Consider the following 13853-nt stretch of genomic DNA (forward strand, 5'->3'; position numbering starts at 1 on the left):
TGTGTGTGTGTGTGTGTGTGTGTGTGTGTGTGTGTGTGTATATATGTGTATATATATATATATATATATATATATAGAAATAATGAAAAAGTTTTAAATTTCCGCTAAAATTGACCTATTAATGTAATGATGTAAGCTAAGAGGCTAGTCATAGTCCTCAAAGAGGACGACGATGCCGGTTACATCTAGGGTATATTCCCAGATGTGACACTAGGTCTGGCCATTATGAGTTCCTAGTGATGTCTTCCGGTCTAACCAATGCCCCGGCAACTTTCATGGACCTTATAAATAGATTGTTCCGAAATTACCTTGATTCCATTGTGATTGTCTTCATTGATGATATCTTGGAATATTCGAAGAGTAAGGGTGAACGTATGGATCATTTGAGAGTTGTATTGCAAGCCAATTATAGTAAGTGCGAGTTTTGGTTGAGCTCAGTTGAATTTCTAGGTAATATTATCACAAATGAGGGTATAAAGGTCGATTCAAGAAAACACAAGCGGTTAAGGATTGGCCTAGACCTTTGAATCCAACCGATATTAGAAGTTTCTTAGGTTTAGCCGGGTACAGTAGGAGGTTTGCTGATGGATTTGTATCCATTGCTTCTCCTTTGACTACCTTGACCCAAAAGAATGTTAAGTTTGAGTGGTCGGAGGCTTGTTAAAGAAGTTTCCAAGCGTTGAAAGATAGGCTTATCTGTACTCTAGTGTTGACTTTAACAGAGGGTACCAAGGGTTTTGTGGTATATTGTTATGCTTCCAGGGTAGGTTTGGGTTGTATACTTATAAAGCATGGTAAAGTGGTAGTGTATGCCTCTATAACTCAAGGTGCATTAGAAGAACTATCCAACTCATGATCTTGAATTAGCGGTCGTAGTGTTTTCCTTGAAAATGTGGAGACATTACTTGTATGGCGTTCATGTGGATGAATATATCGACTATAACTCTTTAATATGTGTTAACTCAAAAGGATCTCCGACAAAGAAGATGGTTGGACTATTGAATGATTACTACATGAGTGTTCTCTATTACTCCTACAAGGCCAATGTGGTTGTGGATACTTTAAGCAGTATAACAATGGGCAGTGTATCTCATGTGGAAGAAGGTAAGAAAGGCCTAGTGAAATCTATCCATAGATTGGCTCGGTTGGGTGTTCGGTTAGAAGATTCTCCGAAAGATAGTTTTATGGTTCATTACAAATTCGAGTCATCTTTAATGGTTGAGGTGAAGTCTAAGTAACATCTTGATTCTCTATTGATGGAGTTGAAGGAATGGATACTTGGAAAGTTCAATGAGTCATTCTTCCATGGGGAGATGGTGTGCTTAGGCACCAAGGTAGATTGTGTGTACCAAATGTTGAAGATTTGAGTGGGAATACTATGGAAGAGGCTCATGGTTCCCATTATTCTATTCATCCAGTTGAAACGAAAATGTATCGTAATCTTAGAGAGGTATATTGGTGGGATGGTTTGAAAAGGGACATAGCGAAGTCTGTATCTAGGTGTCCAAATTGACAACAAGTTAAATCCAAACATATAAAGATGAGTGATTTGACTCAAGTAATGGATGTTCCTACTTGGAAGTGGGGAGAAATTAATATGGAACTTTTCGTTGGGTTGCGTCGAACCCAGAGGTAGAATGACTCAATTTGTGTTATTAAGGATATGTTGACAAAATCCGCTCATTTTATCACGGTCACGTCTACTTATTCGGCGGAGTATTATGCAAGAATATATATTAAGGAGATCGTGAGATTACATGGGATCCATGTGTCCATCATATCGGATATAGGTGCTCAATTCACTTCTCATTTTAGAGATTCTTTCAGAAAGGGTTGGGTACTCATGTGAAGCTTAGCATCGCTTTTCATCCCCAAATGGATGGTTAAGATGAGAGTACCATTCAAACCCTAGAAGATATGTTAAGAGCTTTTGCATATAATTTCAAAGTAATTGGGAAAATCACCTACCGTTGATTGAGTTCTCATATAATAATAGCTACCGTTCGAGTATTTTTATGGCAACTCTGGAAGTAGTCTATGGTAGGATATGTAGGTCTCCAGTTGGGTGGTATGAGGTTTGTGAGTCTTCACTCCATAGTCCCGAAATAATCTATGAAGCTTTGGAAAAAGTTTGGGTGATAAGAAATAGATTGAAAATAGCCTATAGTCGGCAAAAGTGTTATGTCGACCATAGAAGAAGAGACCTTGAATTTAAAGTAGGTAGTATGGTGTATTCGAATATTTCAGCTATGGAAGCGGTATGAGATTCGGAAAAAAGGGGAAACTTAGTCCCTCGTATGTGGGTCCCCATGAGATATTGCAAAGAGTTGGAAAAGTTGCATATGAGGTGAGACTACATAGTGAACTAGCTTCGGTTCATCTGGTACTTCATATCTCCATGCTTAAAAAGTGTATTGGCGACCCCATATCCATTGTCCCTATTTTAAGGTTAGATGTGGATAAAAACCTTTCCTTTGAAGAGGTTCCGTTGGAAATTCTAGATCGCCAAGTCAAAAAGTTCAGGAACAAAGAGGTTCCCTCAGTAAAAGTTCTTATGGAGAACCACCTAGTTGAGGGAGCAACATGAGAGGCTGAGACCGACATAAAATCTCGTTACCCTCAACGTTTTTATCAAAATTCCAGATGTTAGTAATCCTCTTTAAAAAATGAACTAATTATTAATCTCGAATTTTGCTTGTTTTTCTAATATGTGCATATTTATAATAAAGGTTAATGCTAAAGTGAGTTTTCATGGAAAAATTCTCTTTTTCTTAACTTACACTTATTTATGTTGTTTATATTTACCTTTATGAAATGTAGTGAGTATGTTAATGTGTTTTGAAAGAAGGTTGCCATAAGTGACTCTTGATGATCATGTTGAGCGCAGTTGATATCCAGAAGGTAGTTATTCATGTTGTAATGTAGAGCTCTTGCGTATGGTTAATTGTGATTTGACTTGGACCTCCGCAATATAAATCAATTAATCAAGTTTCTCTGATTCGAAACTATTTGAAATAATTGACTTTACAAATTCTCCAACGAAAACGTGAGTTCTCATAAAAGCAGCGAAAGATGCAGATTGCTCAGTTCTCCTTGTCATCTTCCTCGAGAGCCTCTCTCCATAGCACTATCTCAGCAGCAAAAGGGGACGCAAATTTCATCCTTGCAACTGCCGAGTTGGCGCCACGTCGTGCCACAGACAACGAAACCTATCCGAGTTGTCGATCCTTTTTTTCCTCTTAATGAATGGAACAAAGTTGGGAAAAATGGCCTTTTCTGGGAGAGGAAAGGAATTCGAATTTGAATTCGAGATGGTCTTTGAACCAAATTTATATCAGGATTTTCCCTCCCCAATATAACCCTAATCTCCCTCTATATAAACCTTTTCTTTATTCATCATAGGGGGGTAGGGGATTAAGTCTATGAAAATATAGAAAAAGGTAGAAAGAGCACAATTTCTAAAAAACTGAAAATTACAGTAGATTAGTAAGGAAATACTCTCAATATATATTTTTTGTTCTTGTTCGTGGTTGCTGAATTTTTCTGGAACTCTTGAGGCTTTCGTGGTGGGAGAAGCACGGTCCTTGACTCGTTGTTGTCCCATAAGCTGCCTTGAGAAAGGTGACATTTTATCCGTTAGCTTTTCTCTTCGTCTCTTTCTCTGTTTCGTCAGTTAATATTAAAAAAATATGAAACATAAGTATCATATTGTTTGTTGGCTGATTATTTAGAGTTTTATTGATGTTGTTTTCACCTGAAATTTATACGTTCGGTCGTATTTATGGGTTAGCTATAATATTGAGTGAAAACTTTTTGTTTCCTCTTGCTCCAGTTCATTGTCTTCTGTAAAACTTACATCTATTTACCTTTTCTAATTGCTGCTAAACGTGTTGGACATTACTGGGCTTTTTATATATATTTTTTGTCACCATAATAAGTTCCCTATTTAGTTGAGGATTAGAGTTTTTGCTTTCTTTGTTTGGAGTCATCTTTCTACCAAAAATGTCATGTTCCTTTTTCATTGTTCTCTCTTTGGTTATCTTTAGAATTGGTTGCGTAAATTTTGTATATTAGTTCCTAGTAGCCTTCAACTCTTAGAAATTTATGGTTCCACAGTAGCATTTTTCTGGGTTCTTATGTCTTCGATTTGGGTTACGAGTTGAGAATACATGTGAGAAACAATTTGTTGCATCTTTTATTTGCTTAGGCCTTCAAAGTAGTAGATAGTTGTAACACTTTGAAATTCTAACATGTGTTCTAGATCCTAACATAACAATCAAAAGGTTTATACACTGTTTTAAGGTCTATTTAAATGAGTATGAGTCATTTAAGAAGTTTAGAGACCAAAACGTCAAAGAACGTCCATGACGTCCGGAAACTAGTGCAAGAAGGGGCTAGTGTGCCTTAGCCTATTTGACTATGTTTAATGAGTCGAAAAATGATGAAAATTGGTGGAATTATGTCTAACACGTATTAGAGTTTATTCAAAGTCAAAACATCTAGGCACGACTCCCAAAGGACCAACCAAGGGCCCTTGAGGAGGACTCTTGCATTTTGGGGTCAAAGACTGCCGAAAGCAGTGTCCACCAACAGGTGCAATCCACGATCCATTGTCCAATCGACGGACATGTATTGCTTCCATCAATGGAAACTTAGCCAAATTTTTGGAATTCTTCAAATGGAAAGTCTCTTCACTTATCGACTAGTGTACAACACGGAGGTGAACAATGCCCGTCGATGGACACACGATCCGTCGATCGTCGTCTCGTCTGTGGAGCCACTGTTTTACTGCACGTTTTTATTTAGTTCATTTAATTAATTGTCCTAGTTATCAGTTTAATTAGGGGTTACGGGAGGCATAAATAAGTTTATTAGAAACCTATATAAATACCCTAACCTAATTAGACTAACCTAAGCTCTCATAATTCCCAAACCCAAACTCTCTATCTTCTCTCTTCTTTCTCTCTCCCAAGTTGAGGAACACCATAGAAGGTCAAATTGAAGGAGTTCTAGGTATGAAATCACCAAATTTCTCCATAAATATTCATCAAACATTAAGGTATGAGAACTCTTTCATCTTTGGGACTTCTTTCCCCAAAGGGTTCCATGAAATTGATTTCAAACGTATGAAATTCAAGTGGGTCTTTTCCAATCTCGAAATTGATCTTTCAAATTGATTTGATTATTGTTATTTGGATTGTATTGATTAAATTAAGATTGATTATGACTATATGACACTACTCATTGATGGATTAGTCTACTTTGTAGAAGAAGACCTTTTCCCCTTAACCCTAGGTTGTGATCTTGATATGAATTGTGTAGTGTGAGCTCAATTTACTTGGTTATTGGTTAATTACTACTAGATGATGTTATTGTATCAAGTATGAATAGATTAGGATGAATTGTAGTTCTATGATGCTGGTTCTTGAGTAATTGATCTAGATTATGACTTTGACCAAAGTCTCTTATCTTAAGTTACGAACTAGTGATGGATTGCGATCTAGTGGATCAATTGGCTTTGTTATAATTTTGGTTATTGTTGTGTGATCATACTACACCCTTATTGGGTTGAGTTAAGGGTTGATGGTAAGACCTTGATGGTGTATCATGAAGGAGACTTGGTAAGTCTTGATCTTTACTCTTTACTTCAAATATGGTTAACTGTGATTAAGTAATGATGTTGTATTGAAGTATACCTTATGTTAAGATTGATGGGGTTGGTATTATGTTGAATTGAAATGTCTTGACTATTGTTTGTGAGGTGTTAGCTAAGATGTAAATGTTATAAAGATGGTGATAATTACCAATGTGCCTTATCATGATGTGATTATGTAAATGTGCTAACCTCAGTTATATGCATTGTAATGAAAGGACTTTACTCATGCAATTATTATTGAGCTATGATGATGATGATGATGATGATGATACAAGGTACAGACCCTATGACCTACATTAAGAAATGATGATTAATAAAGACATTAATGACATTTCACAAGGGACTCTTGATTAGCACCCAATGAACTAGACTAAGGAGTGTCCCTTCCCACATAGGTAAGGTAGGATTACTAATGTACTCTTGATATTGGAGACTATAATGCATGTAGAATAAAGATGGTCCCAATTATATCTCCTAATTCATGAACTATGTTGCCCCTATAGGAATACTAGCAAGTGGATCCACGTAGTTGCTATATTTATGTTTTGGTACTACTTTGTCAAGTAGTCTGCCTTCCTTCAGTTTAGGGTTCCATGACACTGGATTCCACATTAGTTCATCTGGTCTTTGTTTGATAAGGAAAGATGTTCCCAAAAGGTAAAATGAACTAAAGGAATGAACTCTAACAAGGATAACCTAAGGGGTTTATCTTAGTCTAGGTAGGGGTATGAGACTCTACCTAAACATTGCACTAGTTTGCCTTGAAGGAAGTCTTAGGAAGATGTTCTTATAGATGTATATTAATATAATGGTACATAATATGTATATAATGATCTTGCTCATTGATGATACTATATGATTATTGGTTTCACTTGTTAATATGTGTTGATTTCTATTGCTAACTTATGATGATATGTACTCTTAATGATCTACTATGTGTAGTTGGACATCGATTATGAGTATTGTTGAGTTTACTTGATTGTGTAAGGTTATAGGGCTTTGCTAGGTCATTGTACTGGTTGTTTTAATGAGGGTACATGGGTAATTGTCTTGCTTTTGTTATGATGTAATGAATTCTTATCCATGCTTTTTTCTATTATAACTTGATGATAGAGATGCCTTGACTATGGGTTTTATAACGTGATATACATGTTGACTTGACTAGACTTAGTATTGTTGGTCTTATGATGTACAAGTTTTTGACTTAATAAATATGCCATATTGATTGGTATGGTCTTATTGAATGTGCATAAGGCTTTTCAAAGAAAATTGCATACTTTAAAAAGTTGTCCCTTTTAGCATGATTTCATGATATGTGTTCATATGCTCTCATACTTAGTACAAGTTGTGTACTTACAACATTTTCTCCCTATTCCCCCAAAATTTTAGGTTTTGGTCGTTAAAGGGCTTTTGAAACTACTTTGAAGGAAGACTTGGAATTGTCATTTATCCAAGTTGGGCAGGTCCTCACTTTCCAAGGGCAATGCCACTATTAAGCTAATGAAGTTGTTCTAGTTTTAAGACTTCTATGTTCTTTAATGCAAATTTGATTATTAAAGATTATATAGTCGATACATGGCTCTCATTACATTTTTGTATGGGCTAGGACCAACTTGTTACACTCTTGTTAGATGGTTATGATATGAGACACCTATTTGAGACTATATTATATATCATATATTTATGTGCTATAAAAGTACAAGACTAAGTAATCTTCTTATAGGAAGGGTTTATGTATACTCGATATGAGTAGTATATGTATGTAGAGGTCTATGTAAACCTCAACATAGAAGTAATGAAAATGTTTTTAAAATTTCCACATTTTTAATCTGTGAATGTAATAATGTAAGCAAAGAGGCTAGTCTTAGTCCTCAAAGAGGACGACGACGCCGGTTACGTCTAAGGGGTGCTCCCCAGATGTGACAAACTTTTTATTAGGCATGAGGTTGAATATCTTTAGAGTAAATGTCTCTCTCAAACACGTCTATGTAGATTCTTAATCATAATTGTGAAGCGCGCCACACTTATGAATAGGAAAATATGTGGTGCTTAAGAAACTCTCACATTCATGGAATTCAAACATCGTGCCTCTACAGTTTTGACTCTATGTGCTTTTAGCATCTAATAATTTTATTGTGATTATAGGCAATCAATACTCGAAGGAATGTGGAACGAAGACTTGAAGAAGAGATTGACAATGCGGGAGTTCCTCCCCGTGGTGATCTAGTCCCTCCTCCTAAAGAAGATGAAAATGATGACCAAGCTCCGGTCAATCCTCCTCCTTTGACGGATAGTGACATAAGTTCTGCCCTTCTCCACATGGACCAAGCCATTACTACTCAAGCACAAGCCGTCACTACCCAAGCTCAAGCCATGAAGGCCCAAGATAATCGGGTGGTTGTACCCCGAGCAAACCAACATGTTCGCACCATGCCCTCCAGTTTGATGAACTTCACAAGCATGAATCCCTCTACTTTCTATGGGACCAAGGTCGAAGAATAGCCCCAAGAGTTCAATAATTAAATCTACAATATCCTCTATGCTATGGGGTTGACCACGAAAAAGCCGGGTTATCCACTTACCAATTCAAAGATATGGCCAAAACTTGGTACTTCCAATGGAGAGATAATTAACCTTTAAGAGGTGGACCTGTGACTTGGGAGATTTTAAAGAAGGCTTTTCTTGATAGATTCTTTCCTAGGGAGTAACAGGAAACTAAATTGGTGGAGTTCATCTAACTTCATCAAAGAGATATGAGTGTACTTGAATACTCCTTGAAATTTACTAAATAGTCAAAGTATGCTCCATCTTTGGTTTCCGATCCTAAGGATGAAATGAACCGCGTTATGACGGGAGTGTCGGATGACTTGCAATAGGAATGTCATTCGTCTATGCTATATGAAAATATGAACATTTATCGTCTCATGGTTCATTCCCAACAAGTGGAAGATACAAGGGCTAAGAGAAAGAATAGCGATGACAAGAGGGCAAGATCTTATGATAGTGGTTCTTCAAAGGGTAGTGTTAATATCAAGGAAAAGCCTAGTTTCAAGAAGATGGTTTCTAATCAAGTTCCTTCCAAGTTCCCTAATGCTAGGGATGATAGAGTGTCTAACCATATGCCTGAAAAGGGAAGTGATACTAGTTCACCAATCAAGAATCCAACTTGTGGAAGGTGTGAAAGAAATATTATGGTGATTGCCTTAAGGGAACGGATAATTGTTTTGGTTGTGGTAAAAGTGGGCACAAAGTTTGAGATTTCCCAAATTTGAAGGGGCAAGACAAGGAGAGCGGGCAAGCAAGTGGTTCTAATGATGCTCCGAAGAAAAATCTCTTTTATGGTCGGGGTGAGAAGGAGACATCCCCGATATGGTGAACGGTATGTTGAAAGTCCTTTCTATTGATGTATTTGCTTTACTTGATCCTGGTTCTACCTTGTCATTTGTTACACCTCTAGTAGCTAAAAAGTTTGACATTTTTCCCGATACCTTGAATGAACCTTTTATGGTGTCTACCCCAGTGGGTGAGTCAGTGGTTGGAAAAAATGTATATAGAAATTGTCCTATAATGTTGTCAAATAGAGTTACTCATGTTGAACTAGTAGAACTTAATATGTTTGATTTTGATGTCATATTGGGTATGGATAAGTTGCATGCTTGCTTTGCCTCTATAGGTTATAGAATGAGGGTGGTAAAGTTTAACTTTTCAAATGAGAGGGGGAAAATTGTATTACTAGATATCGCATCATTTCTTTTTTGAAATCTTGTAACATGATCTCTAAAGGGAATATAGTGAGAGTCCAAAGTTGAGACTCCAAAATTCCTCCTATTGAGTCAGTCCCTGTAGTGAGGGAATTTCCGGAGGTCTTTCCTAATGATCTTCTCGATATTCCTCCAGAACAGGAAATTGATTTTGGTATCCACTTGTTACCGGATACAAAGCCCATTTCAATTCCTCCTTATCGGACGACTCCGGCCGAATTGAAAGAGTTGAAGGCTCAACTCAAAGATGTAGTAGGCAAAGGCTTCATTAGACCTAGTATTTCTCCATGGGGTGCTCCGGTTTTTTTTTGTGAAAAAGAAGGATGGATCCCTTAGAATGTGTATTGATTATCGCCAAATCAATAAAGTCACTTTCAAGAACAAGTATCCTCTCCCTCGGATTGACGACTTGTTCTATCAACTGCAAGAGGCAAGCTACTTTTGTAAGATTGACTTGATATCGGGGCATCACCAACTTAGGGTCAGAGGTGAGGATATATCAAAAATAGCATTTAAGACTAGATATGGTCACAATGAGTTCTTAGTAATGTCCTTTGGTTTCACTAATGCCCCGGCGGCATTTATGGATCTCATGAATAGGGTTTTTCGAAGTTAATTAGATTCATTTGTCATTGTTTTATTGGCGACATCATAGTATATTTGATAAAAGAGGGTGAACACATGGATTATTTAAGCGTGGTATTGCAGGTGCTTAAGTTGAACCAACAATTTTCTAAGTATAACAAATGCGAGTTTTCGTTGAGTCGGTGACATTTCTTGGTCATATAATCTCTAGTGAGGGGGTTGAGGTTGATCCAAGGAAAACCAAGGCAGTCAAAAGTGTGCCTAAAGCATTGTCCCTAACGGGCATTAGGAGTTTCTTGGGTCTAGCGGGTTATTATAGGAGGCTTGTGGATGGTTTTTCGTCCATTGAATCTCCCTTTACTACTTTGACCCAAAATAGTAAGAAATGTGAGTGGTCGGAGGCATGTGAAAGAAGCTTCCAAATCTTGAAAGATAGGCTTACTTCCGCTCTGGTGTTGACTTTACCGGAGGGTATCAAGGGCTTCGCTATGTATTTTGATGCATCCTGAGTAGGTTTAGGGTGTGTGGTTATGCTACATGGGAAATTAGTAGCCTATGTTTCTAGAAAGCTTAAGGTGCGTGAGAGAAACTTTTTGACTCATGATTTTGAATTAGCGGTCGTGGTACTTGCCTTGAAGATATGGAGGAATTACTTGTATGGTGTTCATGTGGATGCTTATAGTGACCACAAGATTCTCCAATCCGTTTTTACTCAAAAGGAGTTGAATCTCTGACAAAGAAGGTGGTTGGAATTACTGAAGGATTACGACATGAGTGTTCTCTATCACCCCGAAAAGGTCAATGTGGTTGCGGATGCTCTAAGTCATATGATCATGGGTAGTGTGTCTCATGTATATGAAGCTAAGAAATACCTAGTCAAAGATGTTCATAGGTTGGCTAGATTGGGTGTTTGATTTGAAGATTCTCCGAATTGTGATTTTATGCTCCATCATAACTCCGATTCATCTTTGGTGGTTGAAGTGAAGTCCAAACAACACATTGATCAACCATTGATGGGGATGAAGGAATCAGTTCTTCGTAATCTTAATGAGTCATTATTTTTAAGGGGGTATGGTGTATTGAGGTATCAAGGAAGGTTGTGTGTTCCTAATGTAGATGGTTTCAGGTATCGGATTGTTGAGAAAGATCATGTCTCCCTTTACTCCAATCATCCAGGTTCAAGAAAGATGTACCATGACCTTAAGGAACTGTTTGGTGGGAAGGTTTGAAAAAGAACATAGCGGAATTTTTGGCAAAGTGTCCAAATTGCCAACAAGTAAAATCCAAACATCAAAAGTCGGCTTGTTTGATTCAAGAAATCCATGTCCCTACATGAAAATGGGAAGACATAAATATGAATTTTGTGGTAGGTTTGCCTCGGACACAAAGGCAATATGGATTTGGATAGGTTGACCAAATCCGCTCAGTTTATTCCCATCAAGTCTACTTATTCGGCGGAGGATTATGCAAGGATATTCATAATCATATCGCCATGATATATCGTTATCTATCATATCGGATCGCGGTGCACAATTCACATCTAGGTTTTGGAGGTCATTCCAAGAAGGGTTGGGTAGCAAGGTGAAGTTAAGCACCACTTTTCATCCCCAAACGGATGGTCAAGCAGAGCGTACTATTTAAAACCTTGAGGATATGCTTAGTGCTCGAATCATTGATTTCAATGGAAATTGGGATAAGCATTTGCCTTTGGTGGAGTTTTCTTACAACAATACTTACCATTCATATATATCTATGTCTTCTTATGAAGCCTTGTATGGTAGGAAATGTAGATCTGCAATTGGATGGTTTAAAGTGGGTGATTCCTCACTTTTGGGTCCCGATTTGATTTATAAGACTTTGGAGAAGGTTCATATCACAAGGAATCGCTTCAAAACAGCCTATAGATAGCAAAAGTTTTATGCCAAACATAGGAGAAAGGAATTAGAGTTTGAATAAGGTGATAAGGTGTACTTGAAAATTTCGCCTATGAAGGGGCTGGTTAGATTTGGCAAGAAAGGGAAGTTGAGTCCTCGTTATGTAGGTCACTCTGAAATATTGCATAGTGTTGGTAAGGTTGCATATGAATTAAAACTCCGTAGTGAACTGTCTTCGGTTCATCCCGTTTTTCAAGTTTTCATGCTTATGAAGTGTATCGGTGATCCTGAGTCTATTTTTCCTATTTAGGGTCTTGGTGTGAAGGATAACTTCTCTTATGAATATATATATTGGTAAAAATTCGTGATCTCCAAGTGAAGAGGTTGAGGAACAAAGAGGTGGTCTTCGTAAAGGTATTATGGAGAAACCACCTAGTTGAGAGAGCAACATGGGAGGCCAAAGCCGACTTGAAGTCCGGTAATCCTCATCTCTTTACTAGTTAAGATTAGTTGTTATTACTAATAATGAATATATTAACTAAATTTGAAGTTGCTATGATTTTTGGTGAAGTATTGCAAAAATGTGCATTTTTGGTATCATTATAGTGAAGTTAATATGGAGCATATTAGTAAGTTGAGATTTGGCATAATTGACTCATACGGTATGTTGAGCTCATGTTAATGTTGTGAGAACGAAATTCCTCATAATCTGATTTTGAGCCTTATAAGTGGTAATTGAAGTTTTGAATTACTATGTGTAAATTTAATGATTGATGTTCTAACTCATGTTGTCATGCATTGTTTTTGGTTGGGCTGCTAGTCGTGAATCTATTCCTTCCTTTCGAACTATTTTAGTGTCATTCGGGGATGAATGTTCCAAAGGAGGAGATAATGTAACACTTTGTAAGTCTAAAATGTGTTCTAGAGCCTAACATAAGTTTCAAAGGTTTAGACACTGTTTGAAGGTCTATTTTAATGAGTATGAGTCATTTATGAATTTTAGAAAACAAAACGTCAAAGAACGTCCATGACGTCCGGAAACTAGTTCAAGGAGGTAGTACTTGCGTTAGCCTATTTGACTATGTTTTAGGAGTCAGAAAATGATGAAAATTGATGGAAGGGTTTCTGACACGTATTAGAGTTAATTTATAATCAAACATTTGGGCACGACTCCCCAAGGACCAACCAAGGACCCTTGAGGACGAGCCTTGCATTTTGGGGTCAAAGGCTGCCTAAGGCAGTGTCCACCAACGGATGCAACCCACGATCCGTTGTCCAATCGACGGGTGTGGACTGCTTACTTTGATGGACACTTAGCCAAATTCTTGGAAGCCTTCAAATGGACAGTCTCGGATCTTATCAATGAGTGTGCAGCACGGAAGTGAACAGTGCCTGTCGATGGACACACGATCCGTCGATCGTCGTCTATGGAGCAACTGTTTTGCTGCACGTTTTATTAGTTAATATGATTAATTGTCTTAGTTAGGAGGTTCATTAAGGGTTACGAGAGGTATAATTAAGTTAATTAACAACCTATACAAAGACCCTAACCTAATTAGACTAACCTAGGCTCTCATAATTCCCAAACCCAAACTCTCTTCCTTCTCTCTTCGTTCTCTCTCCCAAGTTGAAGAACACCATAAAAGGTCAAATTCAAGGGGTTCTAGGTCTGCAATCACCAAAGTTTCTCCATAAATCTTCATTAAACAGTAATGTATGTGATTCCTTTCATGTTTTGGACTTCTTTCCCCAAAGGGTTCCATCAAATTGCTTTCGAACGTAAGAAATTTAAGTGGGTGTTTTCCAATCTCGAATTGAACTTTCAAATTGATTTGCTTATGGTTTTTTTGGATTGAATTGATTAAATAATGATGGATTATGACTATATTAAAAAACTTATTGATGGATTGGTCTAGTTTGTAGAAGATGACCTTTTCCCCTTAACCATAGGTTATGATCCATCTATTAATTGTGTAG

The sequence above is a fragment of the Solanum pennellii genome, chromosome 6 (assembly GCF_001406875.1).
Source record: "Solanum pennellii chromosome 6, SPENNV200".
In the NCBI taxonomy this organism is placed as follows: domain Eukaryota; kingdom Viridiplantae; phylum Streptophyta; class Magnoliopsida; order Solanales; family Solanaceae; genus Solanum; species Solanum pennellii.